The sequence below is a fragment of the Marmota monax genome, unplaced genomic scaffold (assembly GCF_021218885.2).
Source record: "Marmota monax isolate L192 unplaced genomic scaffold, Marmota_monax_Labrador192_F-V1.1 WCK01_AAM20220418_F8-fsc00010, whole genome shotgun sequence".
In the NCBI taxonomy this organism is placed as follows: domain Eukaryota; kingdom Metazoa; phylum Chordata; class Mammalia; order Rodentia; family Sciuridae; genus Marmota; species Marmota monax.
Genome location: NW_026692321.1, coordinates 28,002,237 through 28,024,878, shown reverse-complemented (window position 1 = coordinate 28,024,878; position 22,642 = coordinate 28,002,237). Strand labels below are relative to the sequence as shown.

Genomic DNA, 22,642 nt, shown 5'->3' with positions numbered 1-22,642 from the left:
TTCTTTATTTTGAGACAGGGTCTTGCTAATTTGCCCAGGTTACCCTCAAACTTATGATCCTCCTGCCTCAGCCTCCCCAGTTGCTGGAGATTTTATTTTTTGGTGGGTGGGGCACCAGGGTTTAAACTCAGGGGCACTCAACCACTGAGCCACATCCCCACCCCTTTTTGTATTTTATTTAGAGACAGAGTCTCACTGAGTTGCTTAGTGCCTCACTATTCCTAAGGCTGTTTTTGAACTCATGATCCTCCAGCCTCAACCTCCCAAACCACAGGGATCACAGGTGAGTGCCACCAAGCTCTGGCTTGAGCTAAAATTTTAACAAGTTACTTGACAATGATTTTCTATTCCCTAGAGTTCTCTAATTTGAGATACATTTAAGTAAGTAAGATGCTATTGCAGTTGAGATTTACAAAAAACAGAATCTGAAACAGTTTAGCAAGCAGATGTGAATTAGGAAGTACCTCTGGGACAGACACCTGTGGGAAGAAGGAGGAACAGAATGAGGGACAGGTTAGCAGGGAAGTGGGCCCCACAGCCTCACTCAACCTCAGAGGGAGCTATGGGATTTAAATAGCCTGTCCTGTGATGGCCAAAATGATTGGGGTTTTATCTTCCTGCCAGATAGAGGGATTTCCCTTTAATATCTCTGCTGCCAAGTAAGTTGCACCCAGCCACACTCAACAGCCAGAGCAGTCTTTCCCTGAAGGCAGGTCTGAGCAATTCATTTTGTGGTAAAGCACCACAAATGCATCTATATGACAGATCTCATACAAACTAAAATATTTCACATAGTGAGGCTGATCAATTTACCCAACCCAACTGTAGATATCCCTACCTTTCTTATTTTCACATTTCTGTGTCTAAATATCCTTCTTCCATTTTCCTTCACTCATTTTTCTATTCTTTTCTCCTTTATTCTAGAAACTTATAGAAATCCCTTATATCTGCTATTTTTTCCCTAGGCCAATTTTTGCTGCCCTAAAACTCTTTCAATGGGATATAACCAATAACTTTTACACTTTAATTAAAGTCCCAGGCTCTGCTTTTTATCATGGAAATAAATCAGTTGTCTATGCAGTGATCCCTAGGCAAGATGGCACATACCCGTAATCCCAGCAATTTAGGAGACTGAAGTAGGGGGATCACAAATTTGAGGCCAACCTCAGCAAGTAATCAACTTGGACTCTCAGCAACTTAGTGAGACCTTAAGCAACTCAGTGAGACCCTGTCTCAAAATAAAAAATAAAAAGTGCTAGGGATATAGCTCAGTGGTAAAGCATCCCTGGTTTAACCCCCAGTACAAAAAAAAAAAAAAAAAGCACCAAAAAAACAAGAGGAGTGGTTATCATCTTAGTATAGATTCTATACTGTGGTTTAAAAGACTAGCAGAACCCAAATGCCAAAAAAAAAAAAAAAAAGAAAAAAGACCTTCCTCACAAAGCTGCCACAGCAGGATTTTCACACACATTGTCCCATCTTTAAAGTGACATCATTGCACTAAAGAAATACTGACTAGAATGTTCTACTAAAAACAACAGTTCTCTCCAGGCATGGTAGAGTACACCTGTAATTCCAGTGACTTGGGAGGCTGAGGCAGGAGGATCGCTAGTTCAAAGCCAACCTCAGCAACTTAATGAGGCAATAGGTAACTTAGCAAGACCCTGTCTCAAAATAAGAGATAAAAAGGGCTGGGGATGTCACTCCATGGTTAAGTGACCCTGGGTTCAATCCCCAGTACTGAAAGAAAGAAAGAAAGAAAGAAAGAAAGAAAGAAAGAAAGAAAGAAAGAAAGAAAGAGCATTTCTCAAAATGTAGTCTATGGACCCCTGAGGATTCCCTGAGAATTTTTTGTATTTCTCCAAAGCCAAATTAGTTTTTATAATAATACTAAGACAAGAGTTACCCTTTTAGTGCAATGACTTTGCACAAATGTTGCAAAAACAATGGTGGGTAAAACTGCTAGTCCCTTAGCTCCTATCAAGAATGGTCACAGAAGGACTGGGGTTGTGGCTCAGTGATAGGGTGCTCACCTAGGGGGTGTGAGGCCCTGGGTTTGATCCTCAGCACCACATAAAGACAAACAAATAAAGACTGTGTCCATCTACAACTAAAAAATATTTTTAAAAAGAAAAACAAAAAAGAATGGTCACAGAATTACTATTACTTTTTTTTTTTTTTTTTTTTTTTGGTACTGGAGATTGAACCCAGGGGTGCTTAACCACTCAGGCACATCCCCAGCCCTTTTTATATTTTATTTTGAAACAGGGTCTCGCTAAATTGCTTAGGGCCTCACTAAGTTGCTGAGGCTGGCCTTGAACTAGTGATCCTTCTGTCTCAGACTCCCAAGCCACTAGGATTACAGGCTTGTGCCACCCCACCCAGCAAGGACACAAAATTATAATAGTCATAGTCTTTACTGCCATGCAGAGAAGGGGGGAAAGAAAAGAAAGATAAAACAAAAGAAAAGAGCCATTCTCACTTAGGAGAATTCATTGATAAAGCAATTAAAAATTATTGCTTTCATTAAATCTCAACCCCTTAATACACATATTTTAAAACCCTTATTACAAGATAATTGTAATGCTATAAACTAAACATACGTAAAATATATGATGAGTTTTAACATAGGTATATATCTATGAAACCACAATCAGTGAGTGGACATATTCACCACCTGTAAAGTCTCCTTCTTTTCCTTGGTAATCCATCTCTCTACTTGCCCAGACAACCACCAATCAGTCACACGGTCTTTCAAAGTCGTCATATGAGAGTGTGTGGTAATTTTAGTTCTACCACATTCTCAACAAAAGTTTCATGAGTTAATCTTTAACCTTAACCATAAGACCAACTGACTGATTTCATTGATGTTCTCTATTTATGCTTCATTTTTTCTCCCATTTCTACTTTGATCTTATTATTTGCTTTCTTCCGCTTACTTTGGGTTCACTTTGATACACAACAAACTCCATTTAAGTTTCAAATCATGGAAGCCTGAGTCTTCAATTTACAGCATTTTACTTTTTTCTGATAAAAAGGCTTTGGTCCCTGATTCCTCCTTAAGTACTACTCCGCTTTGTTCTGTATATTTTGCTGTTGACTTTGTTTTCATTCAATTCAAAATGCTTTCTAGTTTCCTTTTGATTTCTTTTCAATTGTGCTATTTGAACTGTATTATTTAGTTCCAGTTGAGGATTTCCCTAATTTCTTTTGTTATTGATCTCAAATTCAATTCCATCATGGTCAGAGAAGACTACTTTGTTTAGATAATTTTAAAATTTTTTTGAGAATTAATTTACATCTCAAAATAATAATCCACTTTGTTAAATGTTCCTTGTGCATGTGAAAAGAAGGTATATTCTCTTATTATAAAGTAGTATTCCATAAGTGGCAGTTAAGTCAACTCTATAGAGTTGCCTAAATCTTCTATAAACTGGTCTATTTGTTCTATTTATTAATGAAAGACTGGTGTTAGAATCTCTGACTGTAAATGTGAATTTCCTATTTCCTTTCTATTGAAATGTCCTCCTAACAAATTGAGCATTTATCATCATGAAGGAATCTGTTTGTACTTGGCAATATGCTTTGCTCTGAAATCTACATTTTCTAATACTAATGTAACTAGTCCAATTTTATTTTGATTAGTGTTAATCCTTTTATTAGTATCCATCCTTTTTAAACTATGATCTTATCTACATTTTAAATGTATTTTCTATAGGCAACATACAGGTAACCTTTGCTTTTTTATACAATTAGACAATCTTTGGCTTTAAAGTGAGGTATTTGGATGCGAATGTGATTATTGAGTGTGGATATTGGATATCGAATGTGATTATTGTAATCAAATTTAAATAAACCACTCTGCCATTTCTTTTCTATGTGTTCCATCTGTCCTTTGTTCATTTTTTTACCACTTTTTCCTAATTAACTTGATTTATTTTCTTAGTATTCCATTTTATCTCCTTTGTTGGCTTTTTAGCTACATTTTCACTTTTGGTTTTGGGTTTTCATTTTTGTTTTGCTTTGTTTTTTCTCTTCTTCCTTTTTGCATGTTTGCTTTGGGATTTGTAGTGTACATTTTAATGGAGCACTATCTGTCTTCAAAAATCACTTACCTTGTAGTATAAGAACCTTACAGCTGCATATATGGTAGCCTATATTCCCAGCTTCTCAGAAGGCTGAGGCAGGAGGATCACAAGTTCAAGGCCAGGCTGGGCAACTCAAAATAAAAAATTTAAGAAGCTGGGGATGTAACTCAATGATAAAGCACCCATGGGTTAATCCATGGGTACTTCTACTTCTATTGGTCTCTATGCTATTTTGTCATATACATTACTTATATACCTCAAAATATATTATCTTTGCATTAAACAATTATCTTTCAAACTTATTGTTAAATGAGTTTTTAAAATCTTTTTCATCTACCACATTATTTACCATTTTTTATATTCTTCCTTAGAAGATTAGATGTGTTTCCTAAAATGTGTTTCTCCCTGTTCCCCACTCCCCAATCACCAGTAGTGGGGATTGAACCCAGGGTTTTGCACATGTAGCTCTGTCACTGAGCTACATCCTCAAGCTTTTTAAATCTGCCCAGTCCAGCATTGAATTTTCAGTCTCCCTGCCTCAGCCCCCTGAGTAGCTGGGATTACAGGGATGAGCAATTGTGCCAAGCCTAGAATATATTCTTTAGTATTTCTTGCAGTGCATACACTAGTGATGAATTCTGTTTCTGTACAATGGAAAAAAAATATTTTTCCTTAATTTTTTAAAGTTATTTTCTGTGAGTTTAGATGTCTATGTTGAAAGATTTTTTTTTCTTTGAGTACTTTATAAAGATGCTACTCTGGCAGGGTATTTTTGTTTGTTTGTGTTGTAGTGGTTTGGGTTTTGTTTTGGTTTTTTGCTTTGTTTTTCTTACCTTTTTCTGATGATAATTCTGCTGCCATTCTTATCCTTGCTCCTCTTGGCATGTAATATGTCTTTTTTCTCCATCTTCTCTTAAAACTTTTCTTTATTCACAGGTTTTAAGAAATTTGATTATGATATGTCTTGGTGAAATTTTCTTTATGTTCTTGTGCTTGTTGTTTACCAAGTTTCTTAGATGAATAGGGTTTAAGTTTTCATCAAATTGGGAAGAATTTTAGCCATTACTTCTTCAAGTATTTTTTATTCTCTCCCCATTGTCCTCCTGCCCCACCCCCCACACACTCCTTTAGGGACTCCAAGTACACACTTATGAAGTTGTTTGAAGTTTCATCATAAGTCAGTAGTCTCTGCATCTTTTTTGTCTCTCATTTGTATTTTATTTCTGTCTTCAAGTTTGTTAGTCTTTTCTTTTGCAGTACTTAATCTGCTTGGTCCCAATTAATGTTTTTTTCATCTCAGACATTGATTTTTCCCCCATCTTTATGTTGGGTCTTCTTTATTCCATCCTGTCCCTTCCTGCATGCTCATCTTTTCCTCTGTCTTCTTAAATACATGGAATATGGTTATAACAATAATGGTTTATCCTTATCTGTTCATTTTTTACCTGTGTCAGTTCTATGTCTTTTTGTACTGATAGTTTTTCCTCCCTATTATGGGTTATATACTCTTATTTCTTTGCATATCTGGTAATTTTCAAATAGATATGAGACATTGTGCATTTTGCTCTTTTTCAATGCTGGGCATTTTGTGTGTGTGTGTGTGTGCGTGTGCTCCTTTAAATATTCCTTATCTTTGTTCTGGGTCATAGTTGTGTTGGAAACAATTTGACCCTTTAGAGATTGACTTATAACTTCTGTTACACTATGCAGAGCAGCCTGTAATTCAGGACTAATTTGATCCACTACTAGGACAACACTTTCCTGAGTATTCTACTGTTTGTCCCTTATATTTGAAGCTTTTCCACTCTGACTGGTAGAAACATGAAATAGTCCTGACCTCATCCTCGTTCCAGGGCTTGTTGCTCCTGCTTCTTTTTGGTTGTTCTTACTCCCACTCTGAGTATTGTCGTCCTTCTCACCTAAAAACTTGTGGAGAAATCTTTCCTGTCCTCTAAAGGCTTCCCTTCATGAAGCTCTCTCTTCTCCCAGAGTTGCTTCTGCAAAAATCTGACAACCTGACCTTGCCCTGTGCTCAACTCTGTCTTTTCATCTCCTGGAGACCACTTGGCTCTGTTTGGATCTCCTCTACCTGCACTGCACTAGAAGTTTTCTCAAGGCAGTAAGCCAGGGAAAACACCAGGCTTATTTAATTTCTTTTCCATTTTTTCATCACTCTCCTGTAATGTCTGGTTTCCAATATTTGAACATCATTTTTAGTATTTGTTTTTCAAAATGGGATTATAAATACAGTTTCATCTTAACCAAAAACGTCAATTGAGTGTATGCTTTTTATATTCTGCATGATAAAATGAGAGGTACAAAGAAAGCACTTCTGTGTAGTGAAGGACAGTTATCATCTCAAGCAAAAGGCATTTGTAAACATTGTTTCAGATTTGTGGTGAACTTTTTGCTTTTTTCATAAAATTCAACTTTTAATTGAAATAACAATGACTGATGTTATGATTACTCAGACTTGAATATTCACCAGATATGTGTTTGAAAATAAATAAACTGTACCTATACCTTCAAGGAAAATAACTAACAATATTAGTTGCCAATAATACAATTGGATCTTTCAAGAGAAAACTGGAATTGGAAAACTTGTATCTGCTACCATAATCTTGATAGTTCTCTAATACATAATAACTTTTCTAAAAAAATCAGTGATGTTAACAAATGTGATTATACTATGTAATGAACTGTTCAACATTTGGAATATCTGCATAACTCAGTGTATCAATGTTTTTCAAATTCTCAATTTGCCATGTTACAAAATCATGGAGAAAAGATCTATTCAAAGTATACAGAAACGGGGGGGGGGGGGGGAATGTAACAGCTAACTTTTATGATATTAATTGTCATATTTTGATTTAATAACAAAGATTATCAATAATTATATGAAAATGCTATTAAAATACTCTTATCACATGCTACTACTTCAAATTTTCTTCATATGCTTTAACCAAAATAACATATTATTACAGATTGAATGCATAAGTAAACATCAGAATCTGGTTGTCTTCTAAGAAGTCTTTTTTAAAAGAGAGATTGTTATTTAAAGTTCAACAATGTCAATGTACTTACTAAATTCTTTTGTTTTAGAAAATGCAGTTTTCTCATAAAAATGTGTTATTTAACATAATGCTTTTATTATTTTTAAATGAATCCATAATTAAACATCTATAAAATGCCTGTTTTAATTTTCAATACAATGAATATTGACAGACATATTCCACATACATAAGAGTTACTTGTGGTCCTCAATAATGTAAGAGGTCCTGAGATCAAAACATTTGAGAACCACTATGTTCTCACAGTGAAGAGATTATACATAAGCCAATGATTCCAATGGTAACTACACTTTAGAATTATCTAGAAAGCTTTCTTTTAAAATGGTGACATTTGGTCTGTGTATCAGATTATTTAAAAGCTTCCCAGGTAAATCTAAGTGCAGCAGGCTGAGAATCACTGAATTAAGCTATATACTTTTGAAAAATACATTAGTAAAAATCATATAATCAGATTAATGATAACATTAGTAATCATGTTGCATAGTAGTTATTTTGTAAGGCTCTGAGGATAAAAGTAGAGAGACTGGGAAAGGGACAGTCCTAGACAAATTATTAAGCAGGCAGCTTAGTTTCAAACCTGTCACTAACCCCTCACTTGCCCCCTACATTTTTGCCCCTACACAAACCTCAATCTGAAGAACCCTGCTCTTAGATAATTAAAGGCACCATATTATATCCTTGCCCAAATCTGTCCACCGCTGCTCTCGATAATAGAATGAACATTAAAATATTTGTTTTTACAGTCTGGAGTCATACTTTTGTTATTCCTTAGAAATCTTAGGAATCTAGTTTTCCTGTAAATTTTCCCAACTCCTTTCACAAGATCAGAGGTCAGGTCAAGGTGGGAATGAAAGTTAGAAAAAAATAGTTTCCTTTTCTCTTTTGATTTCTTGGCCTTCTCCCTTCTGAGCCCTTTAGAATAACATTTACTTTCTTAAAGAAAGGGAGATACACAGTCCTCATAAACCCTCCTTCCTTTTACCAACGCTAACCATGTGTCCCAACACAATTTCATTCCCCCCTTTATTAATTTCAACATGCTGGTTTGTTTGGTTTATTTTGGTGTTTGGTTTGGGGGTTATTTTTTTTGGGGGGGGGTTGCTTGTTTTTCATTTGTTTGTTTTTTTAAACCCAGGGCCTTGTGCATGCTAGATAATCACTCTGTTACTAAGCTACATCCCTAGTCCTGTCATGTTCTTTTTATCAATTTTTCTCTAAGGGCTTTGAAAAACAAAAAATGTTCAAGATCTAAAGAAGTGAATCTCCAGTAAGGAATTTCTATCCACTCAAGGAGATGAAGTAGAGAGAAAACAAGATGAAGAACTGAAGATAACTTCACTCTTTACAGATTATGAAATAGCTCTGAGCTACACAATGTCAAAACTGACTATAATGGGAAATTACAATCAACTGGCTGTTATGGGAAGTATCCATACATATAGTATAATTTATATATATATATATATATATATATATATATATATATATATACTCACATATACACATACAAATTGGCTTTTATTAAAAAAGGTCCATCTATGTTAAATTTCGCATTTCATGGGATCAAATAAGGTGAAAAAGCACCAATTTCTGCAATATGTACATGTACAATATGTACATGGGAAACATAAAGGCTGTTAGCTCAAAAATTTTTTTTCCATTTAGAATTACTAAATTTTTGTGGTATATATTGAAAATATGAACATGGATGTTTAGTGTATCCTTCAATTATGTTTTTAAAGATCTTCTAATTCTATCAATAAGTATGTTAGTGATCTTGTCATTGTCCGAATTATTAATGACAAGAAAATTAAGACACAGGGCAGTTAATCTGTCCAGGCCCACATAAAGCTAATTCATCCTCATGCAGTGTACCCTTGTCTTAAACCATTTTCTGTTGCTATAACAAAATACTGAGGCTAGATAACTCATGAAGAAAAGAGGTTTATTTAGCTCATAGTTTGGAAGGCTTAAGGTCCAAACAACATGGTGATGGCTCTGGTGAAGGTGCCCCTAACTGCATCACATCATGGTGAATGACATCATGGCAGAAGAGCAGAAGTTAAGAGGAGAGGGAGAGATCACATGTCAAGACATGAAACCAGGGATGAATCCTACTTGATCATGGTGCACAATTTTTTTGATGTGCCTTTGTATCCGATTCGCCAGAATTTTATTGAGGATTTTTGCATCTATGTTCATCAGAGATATTGGTCTGTAGTTTTCTTTCTTTGAGGTGTCTTTGTCTGGTTTCGGAATCAGGGTGATGTTGGCCTCATAGAATGAATTTGGCAGAGCTCCTTCTTTTTCTATTTCCTGAAATAACTTGAAAAGTATTGGTATTAATTCTTCCTTAAAGGTTTTGTAAAACTCTGCTGTATACCCATCCGGTCCTGGCCTTTTCTTGGTTGGAAGCCTTTTGATTGCTTCTTCTATTTCATCTATTGTTATTGGTCTGTTTAAGTTGTGAGTATCCTCCTGACTCAGTCTGGGCAAATCATATGACTTAAGGAATTTATCAATGTCTTCACTATCTTCTATTTTATTGGAATATAGGTTTTCAAAATAATTTCTAATTGTCTTCTGTATTTCTGTAGTGTCTGTTGTGATATTGCCTTTTTCATCCCGTATGTTAGTGATTTGAGTTCTCTCTCTTCTTCTCTTCGTTAGCATGGCTAAGGGTCTGTCGATCTTATTTATTTTTTCAAAGAACCAACTTTTAGTTTTGTTAATTTTTTCAATAGTTTCTTTTGTTTCAATTTCATTGATTTCCGCTCTGATTTTAATTATTTCTTGCCTTCTGCTACATTTGCTGTTGTTTCATCCCTGGGATGCAAGGATGGTTCAATATACGGAAATCAATAAATGTTATTCACCACATCAATAGACTTAAAAATAAGAACCATATGATCATCTCAATAGACGCAGAAAAAGCATTCGACAAAGTACAGCATCCCTTTATGTTCAAAACATTAGAAAAACTAGGGATAACAGGAACTTACCTCGACATTGTAAAAGCTATCTATGCTAAGCCTCAGGCTAGCATCATTCTCAATGGAGAAAAATTGAAGGCATTCCCCCTAAAATCTGGAACAAGACAGGGATGCCCTCTATCACCACTTCTATTCAATATAGTTCTCGAAACACTGGCCAGAGCAATTAGACAGACGAAAGAAATTAAAGGCATAAAAATAGGAAAGGAAGAACTTAAATTATCACTATTTGCAGATGACATGATTCTATACCTAGAAGACCCAAAAGGGTCTACAAAAAAACTACTAGAACTAATAAATGAATTCAGCAAAGTGGCAGGATATAAAATCAACACGCATAAATCAAAGGCATTTCTGTATATCAGCGACAAAACTTCTGAAACGGAAATGAGGAAAAACACTCCATTCACAATATCCTCAAAAAAAATAAAATACTTGGGAATCAACCTAACAAAAGAGGTGAAAGATTTATATAATGAAAACTACAAAACCCTAAAAAGAGAAGTAGAAGAAGATCTTAGAAGATGGAAAAATATACCCTGTTCATGGATAGGCAGAACTAACATCATCAAAATGGCGATATTACCAAAAGTTCTCTATAGGTTTAATGCAATGCCAATCAAAATCCCAACGGCATTTCTTGTAGAAATGGATAAAGCAATCATGAAATTCATATGGAAAAATAAAAGACCCAGAATAGCAAAAGCAATTCTAAGCAGGAAGTGTGAATCAGGCGGTATAGCGATACCAGACTTAAAACTATATTACAGAGCAATAGTAACAAAAACAGCATGGTACTGGTACCAAAACAGGAGGGTGGACCAATGGTACAGAATAGAGGACACAGAGACTAATCCACAAAGCTACAACTATCTTATATTTGATAAAGGAGCTAAAAGCATGCAATGGAGGGAGGATAGCATCTTCAACAAATGGTGCTGGGAAAACTGGAAATCCATATGCAACAAAATGAAACTGAATCCCCTCCTCTCGCCATGCACAAAAGTTAACTCAAAGTGGATCAAGGAGCTAGATATCAAATCAGAGACTCTGCGTCTGATAGAAGAAAAAGTTGGCTCCGATCTACATATTGCAGGGTCGGGCTCCAAATTCCTTAATAGGACACCCATAGCACAAAAGTTGATAACAAAAATCAACAAATGGGACTTACTTAAACTGAAAAGTTTTCTCTCAGCAAGAGAAACAATAAAAGAGGTAAATAGGGAGCCTACATCATGGGAACAAATTTTTACTCCTCACACTTCAGATAGAGCCCTAATATCCAGAGTATACAAAGAACTCAAAAAATTAAACAATAAGAAAACAAATAACCCAATCAACAAATGGGCCAAAGAACTGAACAGACACTTCTCAGAGGAGGACATATAATCAATCAACAAGTACATGAAAAAATGCTCACCATCTCTAGCAGTCAGAGAAATGCAAATCAAAACCACCCTAAGATACCATCTCACTCCAGTAAGATTGGCAGCCATTATGAAGTCAAACAACAACAAGTGCTGGCGAGGATGTGGGGAAAAGGGTACTCTTGTACATTGCTGGTGGGACTGCAAACTGGTGCGGCCAATCTGGAAAACAGTATGGAGACTCCTGGGAAAGCTGGGAATGGAACCACCATTTGACCCAGCTATTGCCCTTCTTGGACTTTTCCCTGAAGACCTTAAAAGAGCGTACTACAGGGATACTGCTACATTGATGTTCATAGCAGCACAATTCACAATTGCTAGACTGTGGAACCAACCCAGATGCCCTTCAATAGATGAATGGATAAAAAAAATGTGGCATTTATACACCATGGAGTATTACGCAGCACTAAAAAATGACAAAATCATAGAATTTGCAGGGAAATGGATGGCACTAGAGCAGATTATGCTTAGTGAAGCTAGCCAATCCCTAAAAAACAAATACCAAATGTCTTCTTTGATATAATGAGAGCAACTAAGAACAGAGCAGGGAGGAAGAGCAGGAAGAAAAGATTAACATTAAACAGATACATGAGGTGGGATGGAAAGGGAGAGAAAAGGGAAATTGCATGGTAATGGAGGGAGACCCTCATTGTTATACAAAATTACATATAAGAGGTTGTGAGGGGAATGGGAAAATAAACAAGGAGAGATATGAATTACAGTGGATGGGGTAGAGAGAGAAGATGGGAGGGGAGGGAGGGGGGATGGTAGAGGATAGGAAAGGTAGCAGAATACAACAGTTACTAATAGGGCATTATGTAAAAATGTGGATGTGTAACCGATGTGATTCTGCAATCTGTATTTGGGGTAAAATTGGGAGTTCATAACCAACTTGAATCTAATGTATGAAATATGATATGTCAAGAGCTTTATAATGTTTTGAACAACCAATAAAAAAAAAGAATAAACAAAAAAAAAAAAGACATGAAACCAGAGCTTGGGAAAGGGCCAGTCTTGCTTTTTTATAGCTAAACCCTCTCTTGAGAACTAGCCAGGGTCCCAGAAGAATTGCATTAATTGGGGGGCATGTAGCTCAGTGGCAGAACACCTGCCTAGAATGCACAAGGTCCAGGGTTTGATCCCCAGAACTGCAAAACAACAAATATGGAAGTGCCCCCAGCAACCTTAATCATTTTCTACTAAGCCCACCTCTTGAAGTTCCCACCACCTTTCATATCCCCACAATGGGAACCAAGGCTCCAAGGCATAAATTCTTGGGGGGCAAATCGTGTCCAAACCATAGCAATCCTACAGGCACTTAACAGTTTCAAAGGAGAAAATTTATGAAAAATCTACTTTTTAATATGCTAAAATAAGCTTTTACTTATTTTACATGTGATCTCTCCCTCTCCTCTTACTTCTGCTCGTTCCAAAGACAAGACCTTTGGAATTATCTTATTTCCAGGCTTTAAGCAGAACATTCATTTTTGCATTACTTTCTCTTCTTTAAAGAAAATTAAATACCATAATATAAATTAATATAATCCAAAGTCAAGACTGAGGCACTCAGTTATTTTTTGCTTTGGTATCATTTGTGCATTTTTTAAGGTGCATATTCTATTTATATTTGTTTTAATGGTGTGCAATTGTGAGATTTTTCTACTGATCAGGCTACAAAGAGTTTTAACTGAAAAATGCCCTTTCTCTCAATCTTGTAATCTTGGAGCAGTGTTAATTGTGCATATTAATTAGTCCCCTTCTGACTTTTCATGAAAGATCAATCATTGCAAGAGTAATTTTCAAGTTATATTTTTTAAAATGCTTGTTTTTAAGGTGTAGGTTAAGCTTGCTAGTCTCAAATAAAACAGGAAGAAAGACTTTAAAATCTCTTTCCACAGGGTCCAAAAATAGAACATTAAGAAAGCAAATATGGGTTGGAGGTGTGGCTCAGTAGTAGCACACTTGCCTAGCAAATGCAATGTTCTGAGTTCAATCCCCCAGCACCAAACAAAAAAAAACAAACAAGCAAAAAGATTACACAGATTCACAGAAAATAGCAATAGTCATTAAAAACAAGTTGGTTATACCATACATAGCTACTACTACTAGTACTAGACAGAAAGTTGCAACATAATATCATAACTCAAATTCTGCCTTTAAAACCACATTATGTTCCTATATATATATTTAGTTTTACTTAGTTGGGCCAATTTTATGCTGTTTGTTTTATTTATATACTTGAAAACACTAACAAAGTAGTTTGAGTGTTTTGGTAATACTAAAACAGCAAAAATTGTGGTTACAAAATAATCTTTCAATTTATCTAAATCCCACCCCCCAAAAGAAGCTTAAATTTTAGCATAAAATTTTAGCAAGACTAATCCCCTTCTGTTACTGGTCAAGGCTTGATATTTTATGAGCTTCACTCAGTAAGTCACATAACTGTTATAGGGAATTCTACAGCTTGAATTTAGAGTTCTGTGACAAAACAAAAGAAGTTGATTAATTACCTTTTATAATATGTTCATTTAGTCTTTCAGGAAAACCCTTCTAATAGTTTGGGTTAGATCTGTATTACAAATTAGGAAGAAACAAAGTAGTAAATTTAGAAAGGGGGAAGGTAGAAATTTCATAAGCAAAAGAAGGTAAAATGATTACCTTCTTTTGATACAATTTTTACATTAGAGAAAATGAACATCAATCAGAAAACAATGTAATAGCTTAGACAGGAAATGAATGTCATTCATGAGAAAGCCATATATATAGGATGCAATAAAAATTATTATTCAGGATTTTTACAGACTGAAAATGTGAGGGAAACATGATATAGCAGATAAACAATAGCCTGATTACACACATCTCTGTGTGCTACAATTACATTTTATTAAATCATGCAGCTAGTTACAGAATACTTTTATATACACACACATCTTTATCATACAAATATAGGTATAAGTGTGTCATTTAACAAAATAAATACATTCTAAGAAGTGCATTATTAGGCAATTCTGTCATTGTGCAATTGTCACAGAGTACTTACACAAACCTAGATGTAATACACACAATACACACCTAATACACACCTAAGCTATGTGTACCCGGGTTTCCTGATTGCCTTTAGGTTTGCAAGTTGCAGCCTTGCTCCGAGTTGTTCTTGGCTTCGGGAGGGTTTTCATGAGATGATATATGGTTGATATATGTGTGGTATAGTTTATTGCTCCTAGGACTATAATGAACAAAACAACAGGAGATTAAATTAAGTACAAGAAAAAATTATACAATCAAGAGATGCTATAAATATATGAGTCTCCTGCCAGCAAAACACAGTATACAGTTTTACAGTAAACTTTTTTTAATAAGTAAAAGGAAAATACTTTAAAATAACAATAAAAAGTATATTGGGGGCCAAGGATGTAGCTCAGTGGTAGAGCAAGTGCTTAGCATGTATTAGACCCTAGTTTTAATCCCCAGCACCAATAAATAAATCAGCAAACAAATAAATAAATAGTATAGTATAGTAAATACATGAGCCAGTAATAGTCTCTCATTGTTATTTCAAGTATTATGCACTATACATAATTATATGTTTTCTACTTTTATACAACTGCTAGTTTGTTTATACCATCATCCTCCACAAACACATGGGATGCACTTCTCCGACATTTTCTAACCCTTTATTTTGCCTCCTACTTTTTTTTAAACTCTTTTATGTTTTATAGATTTTTCCCATAACTTAGCTAACAGTCTTTAGGTTTAGACACAAATATCTCTCAAAAATGTTTAGTGAATCAATAAGTCAAAGACTGTAAAGTCTCAAAGGAAATCTAGGAAAAACAAACAAGCTAAATTAAAATAGATTAGGCTTCAGCTAAGTTCGACTTCATCATTTAAGTAACAGACGGCTTCAAGTCTAAGTTGTATACTCAATTCATTCTGGAGTTACTTGATGTTGTCAACTTTGAGGTGTTATGATCAGAGTACAAATTAAAATTAACTATCCAGGTCATGATAGTTTAACTGACTATATTTAAAATAAAACCAACAAACATAAAACTAATGATTTTAGTTGTACTGGAACACTGCATAAATGATAGTTTCTGGTCACTTGAGGGTGGCAGTTGGCCTCCCTTTGATGAAGCAAAAAGGAATTCACTCTATGACCATTCACATTCCTGTTCCTTTTCAGCTTTTTGTTATTTTAAATCTCCCTCCCTAGAATCAAGGTTAACCTACTTTTATTCCTCTGTACTGCCAGAGGATAGGAAGAGATAAATAGATATAAAAAGCTCTTTAACATGAAAAATACTACTAGTATAACACATAATAATAATATTTATTGAGCATACTGTGTGTGTGAGGCATTTAAAAAAGTGCTTTCTGTGCATTATCTCATTTAATCCTTATAAAAATTCATGGAGTAAGGATCACAATCATCCAAATTAATTGATGAGGAAGAGACAGAAGCACAAAGTTTAACTTACCCATGGTCACCATGGAACCATGATACATACCAAGGCAGATTATATTACATGTGTAGTAATACATTACATGTATTTTTTTTCATTTAACTCTCATAAGAACCCTATGAGGTAAATAAGTATTTCCTTTCCCTTCATATAAAGAGATCAATTCTTAGTGAAGTTAAGTGGCATGAAGGTACTACTAAATGGCAGAGCCTAAGGGACTCTGTCCTAAGTACCTTCCCAGCTGCTTCCTTCCAATGGACTCCTTTGGCTCCACAATATGAGAGAGAGGGTTCAACTCCTCTGTTTGGATAGGTCCTGGTGTGGTAATTTAAATAGCTTCCTATGAGGTCCATAGTACCTTTGTTCTCTTTCTCAGTTGACTTTTTAAATATATTATAACTAACTGGGCACAGTGGCACATGCCTGTAATCCCAGTGACTCCGAAGGCTGAGGAAGGAGAATCACAAGTTTGAGTCCAGCCTCAGGAACTTAGCAAGGACCTCAGCAACTTAACAGGAAATAAAAAAATAAAAAGGGATGGGATGTATTCAGCGGTAAGGTATCCCTGAGTTCAATAATAGAAAGAAAGAAAGAAAGAAAGAAAGAAAGAAAGAAAGAAAGAAAGAAGGAGGGAGGAATTGTAACTAGTTTTCAGTTTTTCAAAAGAGAGTTTTAAAATTAATACCCAATTATATTAAATGCTCTATAGCCACAGGGAATCTAATGTTAATTCCATTTTAAAAAATTCATTAGGACATTTATGCATTACCTTTTTTTTTTCCTGGACAAACCCATATTATAATCACAAAGATAAACAGAAATTATGGGGGAGGAGACAACATAATTGGCTTTTTATTGCAAATTAACTGAATTCTCACTTTTAAGGAAACCATATGAAATTCTTGGTGGGGCATATATAGTAATCTCTCCCTTTAGTTACCAGATATTCCTAATCTTCCTCTTAGTCGAGCTATATAATATCTTTTTGATTATATACAGATGTTATAAATACACATGTGGATATATGCAGAGTCTATTGCATAATATTTTAGGAGTACTAGGCTAACCAATATGATAAAAACATATTGAAAAATTCACCCAAATCAGCCAAAAGTTACTAAGCACTATGCTAATGGATGAGTAAATAAAAAATAAGACATGGGCTTCCACAAATTCAGTAGGGGAAAGGGCAGACAGAAAGCCCAGGAGGATCCGATAAACAATTTACAATTCAAACGTGACAAATGACAAGAGAATTGTATATCAAGATTTATCAGAGTACAGAATAATTACTGAAAGCATACAAATCAGAGGAGACAGTTCCAAGGATATAATGATTCTAGCTAGTCTTGAAGGAGAACAGCTAAAAGTCTATTGTAGTAATCCAAACTGAGATATGAACAGGGTGATGGCAGTGGAAACAGAGGCAGGAGGTTTCAAAGTCTATATCAAGTGTCTCAGTTGATTAAGAAATAGATCCTAAAGTATTTCCCCCCCATAACTACCGAATTAACTTTATATTGACAGCTTTCTGAGTTTTTCAGTTATGTTCCAAGGTCATGAAAAAAGACATAAACACAAAACAATTTTCCAGTAACTACATTCTATCAATTAAACCCAGCTGGTCCTTAGCAAATCATGTTTTTTTTTTTTTTGTACTTAGGATTTTTAATCAGGAAATTCTCCTGTCTCAAGGCACAAAAATTTGACCCTTTTGGCTTTTGGCATATATTATGTACCATGTGTGTGGCTTTGTGTGTGTCATTAAGTATGAGGCGGAGGAATATTCCATACGGGAAAAGAAGATTGGCAATTGTGGCCGTGGAAGAGAAAGATTTTAATATTTTGTTTTCACAAAATACCACTCAGAAGAAAAATTCTGTCTGGGTCATTCAGATTGCATTTTCTATTAGGGATAAAATATATCACTTATTAAACCCGATCTGTATCTCTGTAATGCCCTTAGAACAAGAATGGAACGTCTTGAGGAAGTTGAAGTTCATGTCAAACAAAAACATTACAGGTACAAAACGTCTTATGTTTAAATGTGTTGTTGAAAGATTCAACTACAGTGGAGAAGACAATTTATTTTTATAAAGAAGCAAAGCAATGTGAGTGAAATAAAGTACATATAAACAATCTGTTCTCTCACAAGCACTTAAAACTCTGTATATTAACAGTTTGATTCATTTAGAAAAATTCTTCTAGAAGAGTAACTCTGTCTCTTTAAGGATCACAACAGAAAATGGAAGTCAATAATGAGATGAGACTGGCTGCAAACTGGTCCAATGAGGTCCTGGGAATTTTGCTAAAAGGATATTTGGGCTGGACTAAAACTTTGGGAAGTGGAAGGGAAAAAAAAAAAAAGTCAAAGTAAGGCAAGAGAGTTCTTTGAAAAGAAGATAAATGAATCTACTTTCAATTCTAAAACAAAAGTATGGAAGAATAAGGCTAAATACAAAAATATAATCAGATTGAGCTAGATGCTTCTGGAGACCATCAGCTTACAATTCCAGAGACTGTGTCAGAAACATCATTTAAAACTAGCTTCGGAGTAGAGCAGGGCTACATACAATTTTACTTGTTCCATCTTTATTACAACTTATTTTAAAATCCCTATAGGGGCCAGGACCTCTGGAGAGATAGCTAGACATAAAGTCAGTGTTAAGCATGTGTGAGGCCCTGGGTTCAATCTCCAGAACAGCAGCAGCAGCAGCAACAGCCATAACAAAATCCCATTTCTTAACTTCAAATCCAGGAATATCCACTAACATTATGATATGGTATCAAAAGTAGGGGCCCAGCGGCACACGCCTGTAATCCCAGGTTGGGAGGCTGAGGCAGGAGAATCTCAGAGTTCAAAGCCAGAGCAACATAGCATGGCCCTGACCAACTTAGCAAGACCCTGTCTCTAAATAAAATACAAAAAAGGCTGGGGATATGGCTCAGTAGTTAAGCACCTTTGGGCTCAATTCCTGGTACCAAAAAGAAAGAAAGAAAGAAAAAAAAGGTGGTGCCCACTTAGGTCAGATTTCTTTCCATTCTCAAAACTTCCCTCTTGACCTCTGAATGGGGATCATTGACTGTAACCCCTCCAATTGTTTCCCTGTATTTTACTTAAGTATTATTTCGGATAAAATGTTGACAGGAAAACTACGTCTTTTTGTGACAATGACCATTAGCCGCTCTGGCTTTTCTCCCACATATATCTACAATTTAACATCTCTTCCCCCTAGATCCCTATGTGACTTCCACTCCAATACTCGCCCTGTGCTGTCACCCTGGCTTCACTGCATGTAGGAGCCGAGGTTCGCGCTGTCACCCTGGCTTCACTGCATGTAGGAGCCGAGGTTCGGTGATTTTCGACTGCACTTCACTTGGATGTTAGAGGTCATACTCGAGGGTGAAGATAGACAAGGAGCAAACGCGAAAACAGTGCAAATTGCCATTCCTGGTTTGCGGTGCCGAGGTGAAGCGCCCCGGCGGCGTCCGTCTCGGTGCGGAACGCCCCGGCCGCCAAGTCAGGCGGCACCTGGAGGGTAGGAGGGGAATGTGGGCGGGAGTCGACGGCGTCTTAGGGTGGGACCTGCTTACGGCTCTGGACACCCTGAAGTCCCAAGTTCGAGACATCACCTCTAGACGCCATCGTCTTCCTTGGAGCGGAGAGCAAAAGAGAAAAAGGCATGTCAGTAGGAACGGTGAGGTTCAAGTGCAGCGCGGGACTGGGCACACACAGGGTCGCGCCAGGGGCGGCGTCGCCGCTCCGCCGCCCAGCGCTCGCAGGGCCGCCGGGACCCCACAGGGTGTGGTGAGAAGCCCAGCGCGCCGGACGCTGCCGCAGCCCCTCACCCGCGTGCGGAGAGCGGACGACCTCCCGCGCGGACACCACCGGTCGGGGCCGCGGGGGAACTACAGCTCCCGGCAGGCGCCGCGCCGGCCGCGCGCCCCCGCCCCGCGCGCCCCGGCCCCCCGCCCTCCGGCCTCAGGACGGGACGGGAGGGGGGGAGGAAGGGGCGCCGGCGGCGGGCGGGATCCTGCGAGGCGCGTGAAGCCTCGCTGGCGCCTGGTCCGGGATCCAGACGCTGGCGGGCGCGGAGTTTCTCACGACGGGCCGAGCCCGCCTCTGTAAGTAGTCGCCTCAGGGAGTGAGGAGCAGACACCGAAAAAGTTCGCGCCGCCGCCACCGCCGCCGCCGCTTTGTTCTCCCGGCCCGTCGGGCTGAGGCGGCGGCGCCCCTCCCCCACCCGCACGCGGCGGCGGCGGCGGGACCGGGACCCGGACCCCGCGGGGGCTGGGCGGCGGCCACGGGGCTGGGCGGGAAGTTGGGGCGGCGGGCGGCCGGGGGCGCCGGCGCGGCCGCCAGATGGGGCCAAGTTCCGGCGTCCGCGCGGAGGCCAACTTGGATTCGCTCTCGCGGGTGACCACCGCGCCCGGCCCTTCAGGGTCCATCAGTTCCCGGTGTCCCCAAACTAGTTGCGGACGCCACTCACAGTGCCGAATTTTTCCTGAGGCTTTTTGTTTCCTTTCATCACTTTACGCTGTACCCGTCTGAAAGGGGTGAGTAGGTGCTTGGAGAGTCTCCCCACCCGGGTTTCCTGATTGCCTTTAGGTTTGCAAGTTGCAGCATTGCTCCGAGTTGTTCTCGGCTTCGGGAGGGTTTTCGTGAGATGAAGTACTGAAGAGTGCGACTGTTTCTTTGAGCAATAAAAATAACCACATACTGTTTGATTGCCTGTTATTTTGTTTCAAGTTGTCCGAACCAGAAGCATAGGCCTTGCGGTCTGCAAGCACGAATATAAAGCGACAGGCAACCTGCAGAGCTTTCCACGCACAGATTGATGGCATGGACATAACTGTCTCTTCAGCCACACCCATCCCCACAGGAAATGAGACTATCGGTGTCATCTTTGATTAGGAAGGATAAGTTACACCCTGAACTCCTACTCTGCAGGACATGGCCTAAATTTATGAACTTTAGCCACAAATGAAACTTTTTAAATGCGCCGATTTGTCCTCTAGAAAATATTATTACGCTTAAAATACTTGTACTTGACGTTGTGGTTCTGGTGTTTTTAGCGATTTTGTTTTTGCTTAGGTCAAGCTTAAACTTTTAATGCAGTAAAGGCAGGGAATACCTATGGATTTGCTGCAGAAAATTTCCATAAAGTTCCCCGTTTTACTTTTGTCTTCCCATATTAGAATCTGGGGTGAGGTCAGGTATGGCAATTCAGCTGAAAGGAAGAAATTGCAAGTTTTAGTAAAAGTAGTAGTTAAAAATGTGTCACAGACATCTTTAAGGTAGCTTCTGCTCCATAAGGTAATAATATAAATGATGTAGACCTGAGCAGATGAACTTTGAGTATTCCTGTTTGAGAAGCTAGTTGTAAAACAGTTCCCATTTCAGGATTACTCAGATTCAAGAATGTTGACTGCTGTATACTTTAAAATTAATTTTTAAGTATCCCAGATAGTCTGAGCCTTTTAGTGTACACATTTTATAAGCTTTTGGTTTCATCAGATGACCTTTAAAATAGACATTTCTTTCTGTTAAACACTGCCACACACACACAAAGAATGTAATGAGTTTTGGGATATTAAATTTTTTAAGTTACATAAGAACTGAAAACACTTCATACAGGAAAAAATGAATAGATGATAATTTAAATGCACTTTTCCTAAGGGAAATTTTGGTACAGTTTTTAAAAAAGACATTCTATAATTGGCAAAAATATTAACCATAGTGAAATTAATTGCTCATTTTTAAAGTAACTATACAGAACAAGGGGAAATTATTTGCTAGTACAAGTTTAAATTTGATTTAATAATCACCATCTTCTGTGCTGCTCGTGCTTTGAGTCCCTCCAATTATGTAATTCAAATTGAACTTGTTATATGTGCATACCTCTTTGGAGCAGTTGTCTTATGAAAAAATTGAGGTAGGTACTTAAGAGATGTTTTAGTTTTAATTTCAGTGTAGGAATAAAGTTTTCTCCACTTGTGTGATTAGTTTATAGTGGTGGCATGTGAGAAATTGCTCTTTGGATATTAGCCAATCAGATTTCTTATATACTACTGGGGCGAAGATGAAGATATATGAAACTCAGCATAGATTCACTTTGCATTGCAAGACTGGCAGTCTGTAATCTTATTACTGGATATAATTTTCAGTGCCTGAGCAGAGAGCACAGGTACTATGCCCTCTCAGTACTCTGCCTGACAATGGAGGGACTGAGATTCAAATGCCAATGGTCCAGGTAAGCAGAGTTTTAAAGGAATCAATTTAGTTGAATTAATCTAAAGTAATAGTCATGATTTTGAAAATGTATTAAGTAAATATTGGTATTTTAAAAAATAAGCAGATACTTGAGTTTTTACACAATATACAATATAAAGACCACATCCACACTATTAAGCACAGTGAAACTTGTCAAGGCAAAACATGGACATTGACTTCAGCACACTTGTCAGTGAGTGTTGCACTGAAAAAGGTCATATGTTTTTTTACATGCCAAAAGAGTACATGCACATAATAACATGGAGGTGATGAGGAGACCCAGCCTGCCACTTCATTAGCATTCCTAGCACACAAAACTAAAT

The 22,642-nt window shown here is 37.3% G+C and overlaps 1 protein-coding gene across 3 annotated transcripts in view; it reads left to right on the top strand.

The window, feature by feature from the left end:
• The first annotated feature begins 19,628 nt into the window (after positions 1-19,628).
• The window catches only part of Prkd3 (protein kinase D3), a 69,901-nt gene continuing 66,887 nt past the window's right edge, over positions 19,629-22,642 (top strand). The window contains exon 1 of one of the 3 annotated variants that reach the window (XM_046441662.2): positions 19,629-19,743. The gene's annotated coding sequence lies outside the window, so the exon portion shown is untranslated. Of the gene's footprint in view, positions 19,744-20,043; positions 20,171-20,416; positions 20,603-22,642 lie in introns of those variants that run through there. The other 2 variants (XM_046441661.2, XM_046441663.2) reach the window with 2 other exon arrangements.